Source organism: Phasianus colchicus, chromosome 2, assembly GCF_987193195.1.
Source record: "Phasianus colchicus chromosome 2, bPhaCol1.hap1.1, whole genome shotgun sequence".
Classification (NCBI taxonomy): domain Eukaryota; kingdom Metazoa; phylum Chordata; class Aves; order Galliformes; family Phasianidae; genus Phasianus; species Phasianus colchicus.
In genome coordinates, this window is record NC_143437.1 from 23,940,637 (window position 1) to 23,958,075 (window position 17,439).

The following is a 17,439-nucleotide window of genomic DNA, read 5'->3' on the forward strand; positions in this document are numbered from 1 at the left end:
TTATAGGAATTTGGGGTGTTTCTCAGTTCAGACAAGGTTGCAAGAGTTCTGAGGGCATCATTGGTCTCAGTGGGACTGTGTACTTTTGTAAACTTGAGAGGTGTGTGGTCTCATATTGCATCTATGTGTGACCTTGTTCTACTCTGAAATAATTCAGATCAATAACTGAAATTTTTAGTGCTTAATAGCTGTGCTTGGATAAAGCTTTTGAAACTGACCTGTCATTCACTGACTCATTACCCAGACATCTTGTCTCCAGCAAAGATGGCACATTTTTCACAAAAGCCATACATCAAATGAAATTTCAGAATATATCGTCCAGATTAGAAAATGATAAAAACTACATTATGGTAAATGACCCTGTCACCCTCAGGTTTTAATCTGTTCATTACCTCATAAGTGGCACCTACATTACCTCGTATGCAGCACCATCTTGGGAACAGATGAAGCAAATTCTCATTTTAGGGGGATACTCTAATCAGAAGTGACAAAGAAAGGCTACTGGCATCCTGGCTTGTATAAGAAACAGCATAGCCAGCAGGAGCAGGGGGGTAATCATCCCCCCGTACTCAGCTCTGGTGAGGCTGCACCTGAAATACTGTGTTCTGTTTTGGACCTCTTACTACTAGAAAGACACTGAGGCCCTGGAGTGTGTCCAGAGAAGGGCAACAAATCTGGTGAGGGGTCTGGAGCACAGGCCTTATGAGGAACAGCTGAAGAAAATGGGATTTTTAACCTGGAAAAAAGGAGAAAGGAGGCTAAGGGCAGACTTATAGCTCTCTACAACTATCTGAAAGGAGGCTGTGGTGAAGTGGGGCTCAGCCTCTTCTCCCATGCAACTAGAAATAGGACTAGAGGGAATTGCCTCAAGTTGCACCTGGGGAGGTTCAGACTGGATATTAGATTTGTTCTCCAAAATAGTGGTCAGGTTTTAGAAAGGAGGTAATTCAGTCACTATACCTGGAGATGTTCAAGAAACATGTAGATATGGTGCTAAGGAACATGGTTTAGTGGGGGAATATTAGTGTTAGGTGGATGGCTGAACTAGATGATCTTGGAGGTCTTTTCCAGCCTTGCTGATTTTATGATTCTGTTCTGTGATTCTGTAAGTGTAGTGTTTATTGTCTGGTAGTTTTATGATATTTATTTCTGCTCAGATTGTAATATCAATACTATTGAATCATTTATAAAAGACTAATTCAGTTTTTCCTTTGGAAAAGAAAATTTTGCTGCAAACCAGATGTTGTGTCTGATCTGAACTTTCATGGGTAAATTGATTACGAAAGCAGAAACTGCTTATTTTCCCTCAAGAGGAAATATGCTGGAGAGCACAACATTGAAACTAATTTATAAGAACTATAAAAAATTATCAGTCTTCAGTCTTACTCTCCGCCACTACACACACACACATCAAAAGACTTGCATTCTCCTACATCATTAAGGTGTGGCTTCCATTCTAACCTTATCAAGGGTTCAAGCAGAATTATATTGTGGTATGCAGCATAGAAAATGCCACCAACCTACGGGCTTAGTATGTTGCTTCCATCATTTCTGGAATTGCTTTGCCTACCTCAAGTACACACAACAAAAAGTATTCAGTCTCTTGGAAAGCTTTGCTTCAGGGATTCTTCATTTCTTTATGTAATTTCTGAAAAGTCGAACATTTAATTCCTTCATGTTTTAATATTCTGTGCACTATCAGCTATTAAAGTTATCTGCATGGAAAATAACTGCTTCCCACTAGTTCTTTACTGGCAGTACAGGAATTCAGCACAGGGGATTTGGCTTTAACATTTGGAATATGTTTTGAGAGCTTTAGCATTCTGTCTTCCTGGAACAAGCATAGTTTTTTATGGGATTGTTAAATGGAGTTTCTATTTTGCAAACAGAGATGTATTCATTTCTGATAAGAGTGTGCTTTTAAAATCACTTAGATTTGGCTTAAGTCCTTTCTTCTTCAATAGTAGTTTTGCAATACCTGTTAAGTCTACTGCAAATATTCATTGGTCTCCACCTCCTACATGAATTTCTGTAAAAGACAAAATCTTTTACAGATAGGTAGGTGATATAGTTTGAGCTATCATTGTCATGAGGGATGGGAAGAGAACATCCAGCAACTCAGGGTGAATTGTATTCTAAAGCCAGGCAGAGTTAATACCCCAGATCTCACAATGTACATCGCCATTTTCAGTTTTGGGGCAAGGGTTTGTTTGAGTGCCTGTGACTGTAACAAATGTTTAAATTGGAATAATTTGATTCTTAAATCAAGTTATTCTTAAATCAAATGATGAATGAAGAGGAGAGCTGCCTATCTGATACCAATGAATGGGGAAGTCTGAACACTAGCTTCATAAGCTTCTTACCAGCACAAATGAAATGGCTTTGAAAGGGCTATCTTTAGAGTCACGATGTAATTCTGACAAAATTTTGTCATTTTCTTCATTTCATTTTGTGGAAAAACCAGCAATTGGATTTCCTGACATGGTCATCTATCTACATGCTATTGATACCAGCTGTGAAGATAAGGAATAGGCTGAGCTCACTGTGTTCCTTTTGACCAGCCGTTCGTTGTCGGTATTGCATGATGAAGACAGACTTCCTAACTAAACAAATGAGTTGTATGCATTTCTATTTATATATGTATATATATAATATATGTATAACTTAGGTCCAGGGGCCTCCAATCTTCAACTGTTTTTTGATCGTAAGCAAATACTGCTCTGTGCCAGTGTCTGAAGGCCATATGCCTGCATGTTCCCATTTCCTCACCCTGTAATTAACTCTTAAGAGCCGCTCCCAAGAATGCTTAAAATCTTGTTGATCTTATAAAAATGGAACAGCCAGCCTTAGGAAAATTGGCTAGTTTAACAGGCAGGTTTTATGTGATGACTTTAAGTAGGGAAATTAAGTCCAAATGAGAAGCAGACTAACATTTGGCCGTAGTTATATCGAAGAGCGTCCTTCACGGAAAATTCCAACTGCTATTTTTCATGTGAGTCTATTTCATGCTGTGCTTTCAGGATTAATTGGATTAAATTATTTTAATCTCTCTCTGTTTGTGCCTGGTCATTAGTGAGAGTTTTCAGTCTGTATGTGTTGTTCCTGAAGGTACTTGGCTAACAGTGAGATAGGAGGAGTTAAAGATGCCTTTTGGTCTGGGTCTGAAAAGCATGAGAAAGATGTTGGAAAGAAACAGCAGCCAGAAAAAGATGCACAGGGACATTCGAGGCAGTCACTTGGCAATGAGGCTTTTCTGCAACCCAGAGCTGTATCCACCAGTACACAAAGTATTGTACTAAAAATATTTTCCAATAAAATACTTGTTCAGAACAAACAAGGAAAAAAAAAAAAAAGAAAGATAGTTAAGAAAAGGCAGGATTGAATGGTTTCACTAGTTAATGTCCCAGTCTGATTTAAAATTGTCCAAACTCTTTGTCCAAGATCCTTTGTCAGGGACTACGCGCAAGCAATCTAAATTTTGCTGCTTAAAACAACTCCTGTCTCTGTAGATTTATCAGCACAGAGCTCTGACTCCATTTCACACCAATAGATTTGGCTGTCATGTCAGATACACAGAGGACTCTCTGTAGCTGTAAATCAATGCACCTTTTCTTGATCTCAGTGATAATATATTTCCTGTTCACCAGCTGAAGACCAGACTAAGTATCTACTGACTTGATTTCTCATTTGTGTTGTATTCTTTATTTCAAGTTAGATGCAGCAACTATAGTTTTTCTTCTGGTTTCAACTTTTGCTCTGTTTTATTTGCTAGGTTACAGCTGTATGTTAATACATTCCTCCTATTCTAGCAAGTAATCTTGAAGTAGCTTACTGAATCAGAAAGTAGGACAGTATGATTTTATGAGAAAAGAAAAAGTGGAATCTTCATCAAAAAATGTGCTCTCTGCAGAATTATTGCCCATAAGTAATAACCACATTTCTGTGCTGTCATTTAATCCAAACTTTATTTGGATTTTTTCATCAGCTTTTCCAGAATGTAGGAGACAGTGATATAGAACTGGTACAGGAGGCTGTATAACTTCTCCTTCTTACTTATAAAAATGTACAGAGCAGAATAATGATAGTATGATTTTGTGTATTGAGTTTCTTTTCCCAGGTGTATCTAAATAAGTGGAACAAGTCCTAGTATTCCCATAAAAAGCAAACTATTGCAATGTATTAACTTGCCAGTTCTGTAGAGAGTCCCAGTATATGCTAGAAAGGCTCATTTTGTAAAGCAGACATTTCCATTTGCAGTGAGTGAACAGAAAACTCACTTGAAGACCTACATTTAATTAAAATTTTATAAAAGTTTAGTCGTCTTAATAAAACAGCATGAGAGAAGGTGTAATGTGTATTTTGATATTTCGTGTTTCAGAATTCATTTAGCTGTTGTTATCCTGTGGTCTTGAGCCTTAGCAGGAAGTCAGAATGATAAGATGAGAGGGAATGACCTTTAGTTTCTCCAGGGGAGGTTCGGGTTGGATATTAGGAAAAACAACTTCTCTGAAAGAGTGGTGAGGCATTGGAACAAGCTGCCTAGGGAGATGGTGAAGTCACCATCCCTGGAGGTATTCAAGAAATGTGTAGATGTGGTATTTAGGGACAGGGCTTAGTGGGCAATAGGGGTGGTAGGTAGACAGTTGGACTAGATGATCTTAGAGGTCTTTTCCAACTTTAATGTCTATGATTCTGTTTTATTTAAACATGATCTTTGTGAAAGCTATCTGTTCTGTGAAAGATGCTTATTTCCAGCCCACCTGTAGATATGGAGCCATACTTCTTCAAAGGGTTCATAATGCTTGAAGTAGTTTCCTATTAAAACAGTCCAGCTATAAAAAAAAACCCCAAGTTCAAGCTCTAGTGGCTAAATTTGGAGCTTGGTGGAATTTCACATTCCTAGATTTTTAAAAATCCAAAGATGAGAATTCAAATACAGTTTTCTTGCATTTGAATAATCTAAATTACTATTTCATTGTATTTTGTATAACAAAAGCAGTATCTCAGCAAGTGTTTTCTTATGCAGCTACCATTATAAGGGTGAATGTTTTGTTTGTGCTGTTCCCTTTAAGTGCTTGTGCACTTAGCTCTCCTCATGAAAAGAGAGCTCTTCTGAAGAAGCTCACCTCATTTTTCACCTCATCTAGAAATCAGTTTCTCAAATTGCTGTATTCTGTTCAAAGCTTTCAGAGGTGGGGATGCCAACTGGAAAGGGCTTTGTCTTCACCTCCCAAGCACTTACTCAAAATATACTTTTTCACTAAGCAATGGAAAGTGTTATTTGAAATAACTAGTGTAGCTACAAGTAATGAGCTCTTTTCCCTTCAAAATTATGTTGTAGGTACATTTACAGCCACTTAGGAATGTTCTGGTAACATGGAGGGCTAAGAGAGGTGTTTGAGAAAGAAGAGGAAAACATCTTCTTGGGGCCTCTTTCATCATGAATAGTTATGATGCAACTATGTACATAGTCAGGAAGAAAACATGAGGATCTTGTGTCCATTTTACTGTTTTGTCTTCAGGGCAAGCTCCCTCCCAAAAGCATGTCAGAAGACAAGTCTGACTTGCTGATAAGTGGACTCTGAACTTCTGAAAGGCAAGCGGGTTCCTGCCAGTGTCCAACTCGTGATGTAATGATCACTGTGCAAAGTGATAAGAAGTATCATGGCTTGACTAATGGAATGATGGAACCAGGGAACTCTGTTTTCAGTCAACAGAAAAGTGATAAGACCTCTACCTCTTTGAGAGGTTGGGCTTGGTTTTTTTGTTGTTGTTGTTGGTGGTGGTGGTGATTTTTTTTTTTTTTTTAAGCATTTCATCTCAATTTAAAATGAAAGAAGTGGATTTATTGCTGTGAAAATCACACTTCCTGAAATGATATCATTCCTTGGATGAGCAGAAAGAAATCAGACATTTTCAATGTCAGTTATCTTGAAGAGTGCACAAGCATGCTGTTAAAAATGTCATTGCCACAGCACGGACTGCATGGCAGAAACATACTCAAGCACTAAATAATAGCTAGATATGAGAGCCCATTTTTATATGGTGGCATGACAGTTTGCGGACAACTTTCAGAATAGAACCTTCTTCTCAATAGGCTTTTGTCAAGTTTCAAAATAAGAATTTTAATGAGGTTCAGATATGAATGATATTTTTGTCTGATGAAACCAGTGAAAATTCCTAGATAAGGTGGGCAATAAAGGATAAAGGGTGGTTATGTCTTGCATGAAAGTATAGTTTTGTGCGGTGTGTTTGTATTGGTAGAAAGAGGTTGCCAGCTGCTTGTAAAGGCTTTCTTAATATTTAAGTGCGCTTATTGGTTATTTTTCACACTTCCATACAGTATGAGGATCAGTAGGAAAGACTGTTGATTGATTCTGTCTAGCGTTTCTGATACTTGGGTATGGCACAGGACAGTGATAAAGGGAATTTTTGAAGTCAGAACTGAGAAGTGCTTTTGTGTCCATTGTACAGGTGGTTGGAGTTTCTAATCAGAATGCAGATGAGGTGCTGTGGCAAAACTCCATTCCCACGGAACTGCTTGGATGAACTGCTCTGTTCTATAGAGGAAACAGTTCATCAGGATTCCTTCGTATTAGGGAGGACAGTATTTCTACTGAACAGAAGACATTGTGTCATATCTACCAGATTGAGTGGATAATCTAGTATCTGAACAAGGCAGATATATCAATTACAGTAAACAAACAGACAGTGAACTAATATAAATTTGAAGTGTCCCAATCAATAAAACAGCTATGGTTTGTATTAGTGCTTGATTCTTGCATTTTATGTCAGCATTTATGTGCTGCTGTTTATTCTGCTTCACCCTTTAGAAACTTCATTATCTTTTGGACAGTTTCTAGATGCTCAGTGAGTAGCTGCAGTCAATAAGAATGAGGAGTCTTCCATGTTTGAACTTTGTTGTAATTGCCATATTTGCTTTAATGTTTTGATATCACCATGCTAATGCTGACATCCTTTGGCTCTGATTTCTGCAACTCACTCTGGCTTGCTTTGCAGGGCAATATGTAAAAATATACCTCACAGTTAGATTACTTGACAAATTTTGGCCACAGCACAGAAGTGCTTTGCTCTTCTGTAACCTGCACTGGCTGCCCAATATAGCTGGCTGGTGTTTTTATCTGTAGTCAGGGAACACACAGATGCTCACTGAGTTCCAGAAAATATCCACTGTTGAGACATCAATATGGCAAACTTGAATTGACACAGCAGGTAGGGCATTGGACAAACCTATTATGCCCCTGGGACATTTCTTAGTATATGGAAAGCACTTTGACTTTCTTTTGTAATAACAAACATGATTAGGAATTTTGCTCTGCAACAAAGCTCACAATGGAGAAATGCTGTGTAGGAACAAGCTTGATGTCGGAGTTAACAAAGATTGGTTACAGAATATACATGCTTGAGCATATGCTATATTTCTTTCTTTTTTTTTTTTTTAATAGGAGTTTTTTTTTTTTCCTTCTTCTTCTTTTGTTTTGTTTTTGTTTGTTTGTTTAAATCTCCCTAGGATTAGTAGAATTGGTGTAGTGATGCATTTTGTGTTTGACTTGTGTTGCTTAGTAGGTCAGAATAGTGAGTTCATGGAGGCTAGGGTCTGTACGCTTCCTTGCATCTTCACAGGACTAGAAAAGAGAGGGCTGTGTGGGGCTGAGCTGCCAGCTGGGGTTAAACCACTGACACACATTCCAAGGAGCACCCCTCTGCCTCAGCTGCCAGAGGGAAGTCCAGTCAGGAAATTTCATAGTTCCCATTCAGGGTGGATGGAACAGCTGCTCCTCCCTTAGCCCATCTGCTGGTGGCACATCTGTGCGGTCCCAGAAAGCTGCCTCTGGGAAAGCACAACTCTGCCTTTCAGCTACGGCTGAACTTGGCAGCTGCTCAGGAGTTATGCATGAATTTCGACTGAGCCTTTAGAGCAGAAGATTCTGAATTCCAGTGGAGTTGTGCTGGTACAGTCTAAAGGAGAACAGCATCTGCTTCCCACTTGCTTTCAAAAGTATATTTAAATAAACATATTAGAATGTATATATTGCAGACTATTCCATGCTAGTGATATAGCAGTTCTGGTTTATAAGTACCATTGCATACAATGAATTAAAATGAAAAACTCTTATGAAGCTTTTTCAGTATATTCCACAAAATAATTTTTAGGTCACATACAACTTAATTAAGAAATGGTAATAAATTGTCACAATATGCAAGATGTTAACATCTCTAATTTTTAGTCTGTTGTAGAAAATAAAAGCAGATAGAAAGCTAATGAGATAAAATTATTACATGAAACAATCCTATAAAGTTTTTCTACTTTAGTAAGTTTTTTATTTTAGAGATCTTCCATGGTCCTAAATTTAGTCTGTGGAAATACCACTGGTCCATAAGAGTTTGGAAGTACTTAATTTCATAAGGCTTCATTTTGATACTTGAACATGTTATCCTTATCTTTACACATGAAAAGAATATCATTAAATTGGTTGGCTGTAAGGATTTCTAGTTAGATATCCTTCCCCAGTGGGAGTCAGCCCTTAAATGAGGTCTAAGAGAGGTGCAGCCAGGCTCCACCCCTTCTGGTCATACAGCTGAATTTCCTTCACCTGTGCTCCCAGGGCTGACCAGGTCCTTTCTCCAGGTGATCAATCAGTGGTTCAGGCTGTGTCTCAGCAGTTCCCATACAAATACCCAAGTTTTTTTTTACATGAAGAACTACTCAAATGCACATTAAAAGCGTAGTCAGAATATACTTATACCTCTAAAAAGCCCCCAAACTCGGTAAAAATAATTTGCTTTCTTTAAAAAGCATTCAGCTCTCTAAATGATGAGATTGGTGTGTGAAGAGTATTACCAAGCTTTTCCATCAGCTTTAAAAAGTTTAAGTTATTCATGTCCATGGACTCTAGGAATCAAAAATGTACTTGAGGTAATCAGAACATGAGAAATCATGTCTGCTGTTAGGTTTCTTCTGGGATAGCTTTCTCATGTCTTTTCAGATGAACTGTTGAAAATACATTGAAGAGAAAAGATGTGGGCAAACAAGGTGGAAGAAGTAAAGAAAAGCTTTTTTACTAGTTACATTTTTCTTTTTAACTAAGCTTCTTTAAATGTATATCTAAAAAATGCAAAATTTCCTTTCTGATTTATGACAAAGCTTAGAATTAGTGATTTCATAATACGTGATAAGAACAAATTCAGAACTAGCAAGTGCAATGTTCAAACACAGGAAACATTCAGAAGAGGCAATAGTGTTATTGGCACATGGAAGCAGAGACATAATTGACTTTGAATGCAAAGCTGTGGTTTAGGCAGCCATGTTTGCTCAGAGGTTCTGCAACCCAGGTTCATACAATTAATCTCACAGAAATCAGTAACGTTTTATGTGAGAGCATGAGAGAAAATGATCCTTATTAAATAGGAAATAATTCTATTTTTAAAAGTTCCCTGCTTATGTTTATCTTGCTTCTGCATTTCAAAAGCTTCTAATTAATATTTACTTACGGTCTGAATGTTACTCATCTGCATGCACAGCATAGGAGTGAGATGTGGTACAGTTTCTTTCTGAACCACTGAACTGCTAAAGCAATATACCACCATGAAATGCAGCCTTGCCAACAAAAGTAGAAGTAATGTAGTATCCTAAATGCAAAGTTAAATAGCTACATAATTTCCCTAAGAAATCTGTTTTTGTATTAATTTTCTTCAAATAGTCAAAGTGACTGTACTTTTTTTAGTTAATGTGTAGAAAATGTGGATTTTGATCTAGAATATTTTTACAAGTAACTCAGTTGAATTTATTATTTTCTTTCAAATGGCTCAACATACCAAGACATGATAATATGATATTTTGTTCAAATATTCTGCTACTGTGCATCCTGAAAATCATGTTTATCTTTTCAAAGATTGTATGATTGAGATCCCAAGTTCAATTAAGTTATTCTTGATGTGCTCTGACCAGAGATCTCCATGACATATCTGATTTCTCCCATTGTGAGAAAGAGTATTTTGCAACATTGAAAATGCAGCACAGCCTAGACAAAAAATCTGTGATAGAGACAATAATATGATATGCTAGGAGTACTACTGCTCTGGATCTCCCAGTTGACAGAGCTTCTAATTTTATTTTATTTTTTATTTATTTTATTTCTGAAATGATTTCTGCTGTTTGGTTTGTTTTTGAGGTGTGGGAATGGTTGTGAGGAACAGAAATAGTGCTGATTGCACTTCCATTGTTTTTCATTTTTGTTACTATTTTTTTCTGGGAAAAACTCACTTTTTTTTTTTTTAATCGGTACTTGGTATTCATTATTAATAATGAAGCTGTGTGATATGTTGTATTATGAATGTACCTTACTTCTTCAGTTCTCTGGCTCAACAAATAAACATTTACAAATGCATTACACTTGAAAAAAAAAAAAAAAAATCTCCTCCTGCATCTCAGCCATGGGCCCAGAAGTCATTTCTGTGAATGTTCCTATGAATAAAATGTCAAACATCAATATTTTAAAAATGAAACAGAAAAGGCTGGTAAAAAGTATTATATCACATTTCTAATTACAAGGCAGTTGAATGTGATTAGTGATGTTGATGCTACTTGAACTGTTGCACTGGCAACTCTTAGCAAATATTTAGTTTTGAAATGGTGGCTACCCTGTAGTTGCTGTATAGAAAACTGACTTTAAAGCTGTATTTAATGATGGTAGAAAGGATAAAGGATAGGGCTCCAAGTTCAGACGTACACTGGGCTTTTATCTCAGATAGGAAATTCAAGAGATGGGAAAGAGCTGTGGTTCAAGCAACTGGCTGACTGTACCATGGAAAATATTTAGGTTTTGCTGAATAAGACACGTAAACAAGATAACATGGCAGCCACATGACTTTCATAAACAGTGAATGCCTACTAAAATTGTATGACAAATATATCTTTATTATATGACAATCATTCTTGGGGATCCTAGGATCTGATTTATATTCCTAGGAGTAGTTTTTTAAATTTGTACCTTGCAAAAAAGCAGCAAATTACTAAGACATCTGCTCATGAATCATTTGAAAGAAAATTGTCAAAAAACCCTTCAGTCGATGCAATGTTTCGTTGGTATTTGGTGAGGATGAGCACAGGCAGTAGTCTACAGTCATTGAACTGAAATGTAAAAGTACTGGTTTCTTATCCCAGCAGGATTACAGCTCTGAATTGTTAGTCAATTCAGGTTGTGCTGTTTTTATCTTGGTTAGTCATTGGGAAAGGACCTTTTCTTACTTTACTGAGCTGCAGATAATAACCAATGTGTGAGTTGTACTCTGTAAGTAGCTCATCTGGCTCTGCTATCATTCCCTTGTAAAGGAAACAGCACCTGGAAGGGGAAAGCTACAAATATGTGCCAGTGGGGAAAGAAAACAACGAAAAAAGCCCCTTTAATGTCAAGCAATAAACATTGTCTATGGGGTAGTATAGAATGATTTGGTAGCACTTGCAACAGCCATCATTTCTGAGATTGAAGAGATCCATTGTTTGTTTTGTGTCAGTGTGATCAATGGTTTGTTTTTACATTACATCAACACAGTTTTTCTTCAATATGTTGCAGCACTGAATCAGCTTGTTACAGTGCCTGAGCACAATTCTGAAGAGAAAAATGGCTGTTGGCCCAGCAGCAGGAACTAATACTTTATTTGTATATGACATCAATTATTACAGTGGGTAGGTACCATGAAAACATATTCTCCAGAATCTAGCTGCTACCCTCTGCTTTGAGAGAGATGTGGAACAGAGAAAAAACTCTCCTGGTAGCTGTCCCAAATGAGGAGTTCTCTCTTTTTGCTACATGCAAATTGTTTCAGGGTTTTTTATTGAAATAATGTAAAGGGTAAAGTCAACAGCAAATGGAGCCTGAGCAGAGGAAAGATCCTATCAGAGGATCATAGAAAGCCAGAATTTGAAAAGGACCTTAGACTGAAAAGGGCATTTGATCCAGCCCTATTAAAATCAAGGCCAAATTAGATAATTGTCTTAATTTGCAGCCAGTGCCATCATGTTGCTATAAACCCATCTAGTAGTTGAGATCAAGGAAAATACTGCTAGGTGGACATCACACTGTGGAGGAGAACCCAAGCTGAAGCTGCTGCTTGTTGGTACACAGCTGCCGGATGGCCCATAGGCTCCATACCTCCCTGAAGCAGTGCCTGGGGAGAGTGTCAGTTAGTACCTGTGTGACCATAAGGATTTTTCAGACAAACCCTACCCCTTGCTTGGTTCACTCAGTCAGTTGACCTTTGCACTGTCATACTGCCACGTGTTCCTTTTTCCTTGTGACACCAGCCAGTGTTACTCTGTGGAGAAGTAGCTCCCAGTGCAGCTCTTCAGTTGCTGTAAAACATGGCAGTAGGCAAGGCTGGAGCACAGTGGTCACAGGTGGGACGATGAGGATTAGCTGAAAACTACTTTTGTCTGCAGTACAAGCACCCTCTGGTCATGGAAGCAGATTGCTTGCAAATACATAATTTTAATAGCAGTTGAACTTGCAGCCAAGAAATCATTCTTCCTTTCTCAGTTAAGTGAAAAGCTTATAATTAATTCAAAACTCTGAGGACTGTGTTGCAGATAAAAGTCTATTCTCTCTGGCTTTTGAGTATTGCATACTTAGCATTAGGTCAAAAGAAATCAAAACAAGTGTAAGATGCTTTAAAAAGAAGAAAAAAAGAAAAAGGTTTCTAGCTCGACAGAAATATTTCCCATTGTTGTTTTAGACTAGTAAATGTTTCAAAAATCATGTATGCAAATTTCTTTTTCTTGATCAGGACCAAGGAATGTAGTTGATTTTCACCTTTGCATAGAAAATAGCAGAAAGTATTATAGAAACATTCTGAAGTATAACTAATGCACCTGTCAATGACTGTTTTGACAGTCTGAGTCAGAATGTATGGTGATAGTCTGTAATCACAGGAACACTAGTTCATGCCAAATAGGTTGAGTGAGTTTTAATTTTACACATTTGTGCCCATCTACAGCATATGAAGAATAATAACCCATTCAGTGAGGAAAACATATTTGGACAGGTGTTTGGCAGAGAGCTCTTACTGCATACAAGAATTGCAATAAACCCATTCAGTGGTTACCAAATTTTTTGGAGTAATGCCCATCACATCTTACTCCATACCAGCTGAAAGCCAAAAATACAGGAGAAGCATACTGGAAGATCTTGTAACAGTTCAAAATACTCCTTCAGACATACATAAAAAGATTCTCTACCATCGGTTGTATTTTGCATAACTTTGAGACGCTGCATAGCATACAAGGTAACAGCAAATGAAAACAGTGCTTTATTATCTCTGCTTAATAAATTCTCCATCTCTGCTCAGTTGTCTGTCTACAGAACAGATATTGTGAGATTCAATGAAATATTAGAGAAGAGTCTCTTTAGGCCATGAGGAACTAATTCCACACACAAATATGGAACTCAGCTGTGGCTCTGACCATGTGCTGAGTTTGTAATTAGCAATATAACCAAGTGTGCTTTTATAAGGATTTTTAAACATTTATAAGGATATATAAATCCTGGAGTCTGATCATATTAACATAAGGTAGGTTTCATTCAGTTGGAAGATCAGCTTAGCTTTTTGTAGCAATATGGCATTGCCTTTCCTTCTGGAGTTTTTAAATGAAAAAATGAATCTGGAAGATAATTTTGAATGTCTACAATGAGCCTCTCTGATAAGAACTACTGCTGATCTCTCACCAGTTCCCATCTAGGAGCCTCTCAAGGCTAACTTGATATCAGTCTTTTAAGGTCCGTAGCCACTAAGCTCACATACTCAGCTCTGGAATAATCAGATGAATGTAGCTATATTTCTCCTACTGCTGCTGCTTTTTGACTGCTGCTTGCTCAGTGGTAGCTTAGAAGTTTTGAATTAATTTTGAATATTAGCTAGCTATGTATTTTGATATTGCTCTATTCACTTTGTAATGTTGACTGTCACCAAAGGAGGAGATAACATAATTTCTAATGTTTATGGAGGTGAGAAGTATTCAGCTATCATAAATATTGAAACAGTGATCTTTGAATAATGTGTATGTGAAATCTAAGTAACTTCATCTCTCACTGAAAGTAACAAGCTTACTGTGAAAAGTAAACATTGAAGATAAAGGTCTCAACTGTGTTAACACTGAGTTAACAGCAGGTTGATCAATGTTAACAGAACTGAACTGCTGCTTCAGGGAAACACTGTGAAACCATAGCAGCATCAGCTAGTTATACCAAGAAAAATGTATTCCTGAGTTGTTTCCTGGATGACTCAAAGATGACAATTCATAACCTGTTGTGCACTTCCTAACAGAAACTAGTTCCAATCTGTAGCTCTCCTGTAGATTTTAGGTAATAAGGGTAACAAAGGCCTCAGATGTGACCACACAGTCTGATCTTCACTGCATGTGTGCTCATTCTGCACTGGATACCGAAAGAAAAAATTTAGATTAGTAAATTTGGCTTGATTCTAGACTATGATAATTAAGTCATGGAAAATTAATTTTATTTTCTTTTCTGATAAGTGAGGCAAAATTTGCACTATGAGAAGCCAATTTCTGATCTCATTAGTTGAGTGTCAGTCTGTAGTGGTTCCATGACTTCAAAGCTCTGCTTCTCTTTTTAATGCCAGTTCTCCATCTGCTCACCCCTGCTCTCATGTTGTTATTGTGTCTTCTGCTTCATACCTCAGTGCAGTTTTTTGGTGAATGTTCTGTGCTTGGGCTACATTTTGTGTGTCAAACATGTGAACCCCGTTATTGAAAGAACATATCAAAATGCATTTCTTATATCTCTGTTCTGTTGCATGTTTCTATTTCATAAACAAAATTCTGACTTCATTGAAAATAATTGCAAAACCCCCCTTGGCTTTCACAGGGACAGGATTCACTGTCTGTGTCTGGATTTGTCTAAGAGATTGAAAAGTATTTGAGACAGAGACAGTTGGATAGACTTCCAGCTCCTATGATGGTACACTGGACAGATTTCTAATATTTTAGAGTGCTTAGCTCTTCAAAAGAGATTGTTCTACTTCTGTTAAATGAAAGCTAAGTCTGAGACTGGGGCTTCTTTGCTTGCCAGGCATTTTATAAATGTGGATTTCCACTACCTAAATGATGCTGCAGAACTCCATTTTCATTAATAACATTTATACCCTGATTCACCCTACCTGCTATCATCAATTCAGTAAAGGTCTCTATATCAAGAACTGCATCACACTGGGTTTCCTCTAAGGAGACAAGTCTGCTTCTCTCTGATCTGTATCACCCCCAGATGTGCTGTTGTCATTGTATGTGACTACATGAGTGTATCCAACTCCATTTGTGTGCCTTCTGTGTATATGCCACCTGATGCTCAGAAATGGCCACAGCACTCAGGTCCCATCTCAGTTTGTTGACCTTGTGTAAGCAACAGTTCCTGGTCTGAGTCTGTGTGGCAGACTTCTCTTACTCTCTTTTATTAGGTACCCACCTGTTTTTTTATGTACAGACCAAAAAGCAACTTTTTTGATTTAATTAATAACTATAACGAGTATGTAGGGGTACAAACTCAATTCTGAAGAAGTAATACCATCTGAGAGTTAATGCTTTGAGCTTGTTCTGCATCTATTTATGACCTCTGGCTTTAAAAGCAATACATTGTTAATTCAGGCATAAGCTTCAGTTATATATAGGCAATTGAAGCATGGAATAAGGCAGCCACAATACCAACAGTTTTTGGTATGTTTTCCAGAGTGCTGACTGAAACAGAGCAGGAAAGAAGCAGGTATTTTATATAACAAAGAACAATGTGTATCAGCATTGTATAGTTCTTTGGACTGTGTGCCTTTTGGACAACAGCTTCAATTTCAAAATAATGCAGAAAATGCCTAAAAATTAGGAGAGGTACTAGTTAAATAATTCTGATGAATGAAAAATGAAAAACTTTTATGGAAACAACGAGGAGGTTCAACTGAGCAGCAGTAATACAGACTCTAACTGTTATTTCTACAGAACAAGGTGCTGATATTTTATTCACTGCTTTAAATATGCTGTCTAATGTGATGGCAGCAAGAATTTCAACACTTCTGGACCTGGTCAGTGGTGATATGAATAGATTAATCTTGTAGCAAACATCTTTGGAAGATTGGTACTCTCTTTTCAAGTAGTAGCATTTACAAAATGATAGAATGATCACCAGTAAGAAATAAGCAGTAATTCTGTTGAATGGGTATGTGGTGCTTGATCTCCAGCTATTCTTCTAAAAACTCAAAAGATGCTCTGAGTAATTTCATTGCAAGCACAAGGAAAGAATGATCAAAAACGTCCACCTGTCATTTTACTTGCTGCTGTTCTAGAGCTGTACCCGGCTTTGTTGTTGTTGTTGCTTGAAGACTGCTGCCCGCATTTGGATGTAAATAGGGCTACTTTCTAGCCAAGAGCCTGTGAAGTGAGCTGCAGAGAAAGTACAATGAAGTTGCAAGTTGTGGCATGTCTATTAGAAATGTATGAGTCATAGCATACTTACTGTGATGGACAAACCGTTCAGAGATATCTTAGGGACTAATGAAATATTTGCTCGGTGAAAGAATGCAAAACCTAGCTGTACTGCTCTCAGGATTCCAGCAAAACCACACTTGGAATAAGAGTCTGAGTGCTGTTCTTGGTTTCTTTCAGTCTCATTCAGTGAGAGCACCGCCGATAAATGGCTTCATATTTCTGGGGGGATATCAAATACATGGATCTGTGTCATTAGCCAACAAGAGTACCATAACCATTGGAGTGATTTTTGTAAAAACATTTTGGCATCCAACTTCCTTTTAAAGTATATTAATATCCATTATTATTTCTATCTGTTTAGTACTTTGTTTCTCAAAGAGCCACGAACACCTGTATCCCTGGGAAAGAACTCTAAGAAGATTGCACATAAGGAAAAGTTTCTTGTGCTCTACCATCAGATGTTCCAGACTGTTCCCTGAAACAGTATGTTGAGTATTTTGATATCTTTTTAGATTCTAAATTGTTGTGAATTAAACTTATTTTCTTTCCTTTTGGTTGTTTCTGGGAAATCTTCCTAAGCCTTTCAATTCATACTATGCTGCAGATGCCTTTTGCCTAAATATGATCTTATCTGCAGGAAATTGCAATTATGTGTGAACAGAGGATTGGACTTACGGTTTATTAAATGTACAGAACTAGTTAAAGCAATCTGGAAATGAATTTTATAGGTATGACTGTACCTTATGAAATAATGTATTCTTACAGATTAATTTAGGTACATTGTCTTGTGGAAACCCCCCCCCTTGTTCTTGGTCTGTCACAGGAAATAAATAAGGAAAGAATTCCTTATTGTGTAAGTATTGTTAGAATATTTTCATTTTATCTGTGATGTTAAGAGTTGTATTTTTTATTATTATATCACAGCTGTCTGAAAA

At 37.3% G+C, this 17,439-nt stretch overlaps 1 long non-coding RNA gene across 2 annotated transcripts in view; it reads left to right on the forward strand.

The window, feature by feature from the left end:
• Positions 1-17,439, forward strand: part of LOC149918896 (uncharacterized) — a 28,475-nt gene that overhangs the window by 3,085 nt on the left and 7,951 nt on the right. The window contains exons 1-2 of one of the 2 annotated variants that reach the window (XR_016464640.1): positions 12,061-12,418; positions 16,866-16,987. This is a non-coding gene — a long non-coding RNA (uncharacterized LOC149918896). Of the gene's footprint in view, positions 1-12,060; positions 12,419-16,865; positions 16,988-17,439 lie in introns of those variants that run through there. The other variant, XR_016464639.1, reaches the window with a different exon arrangement.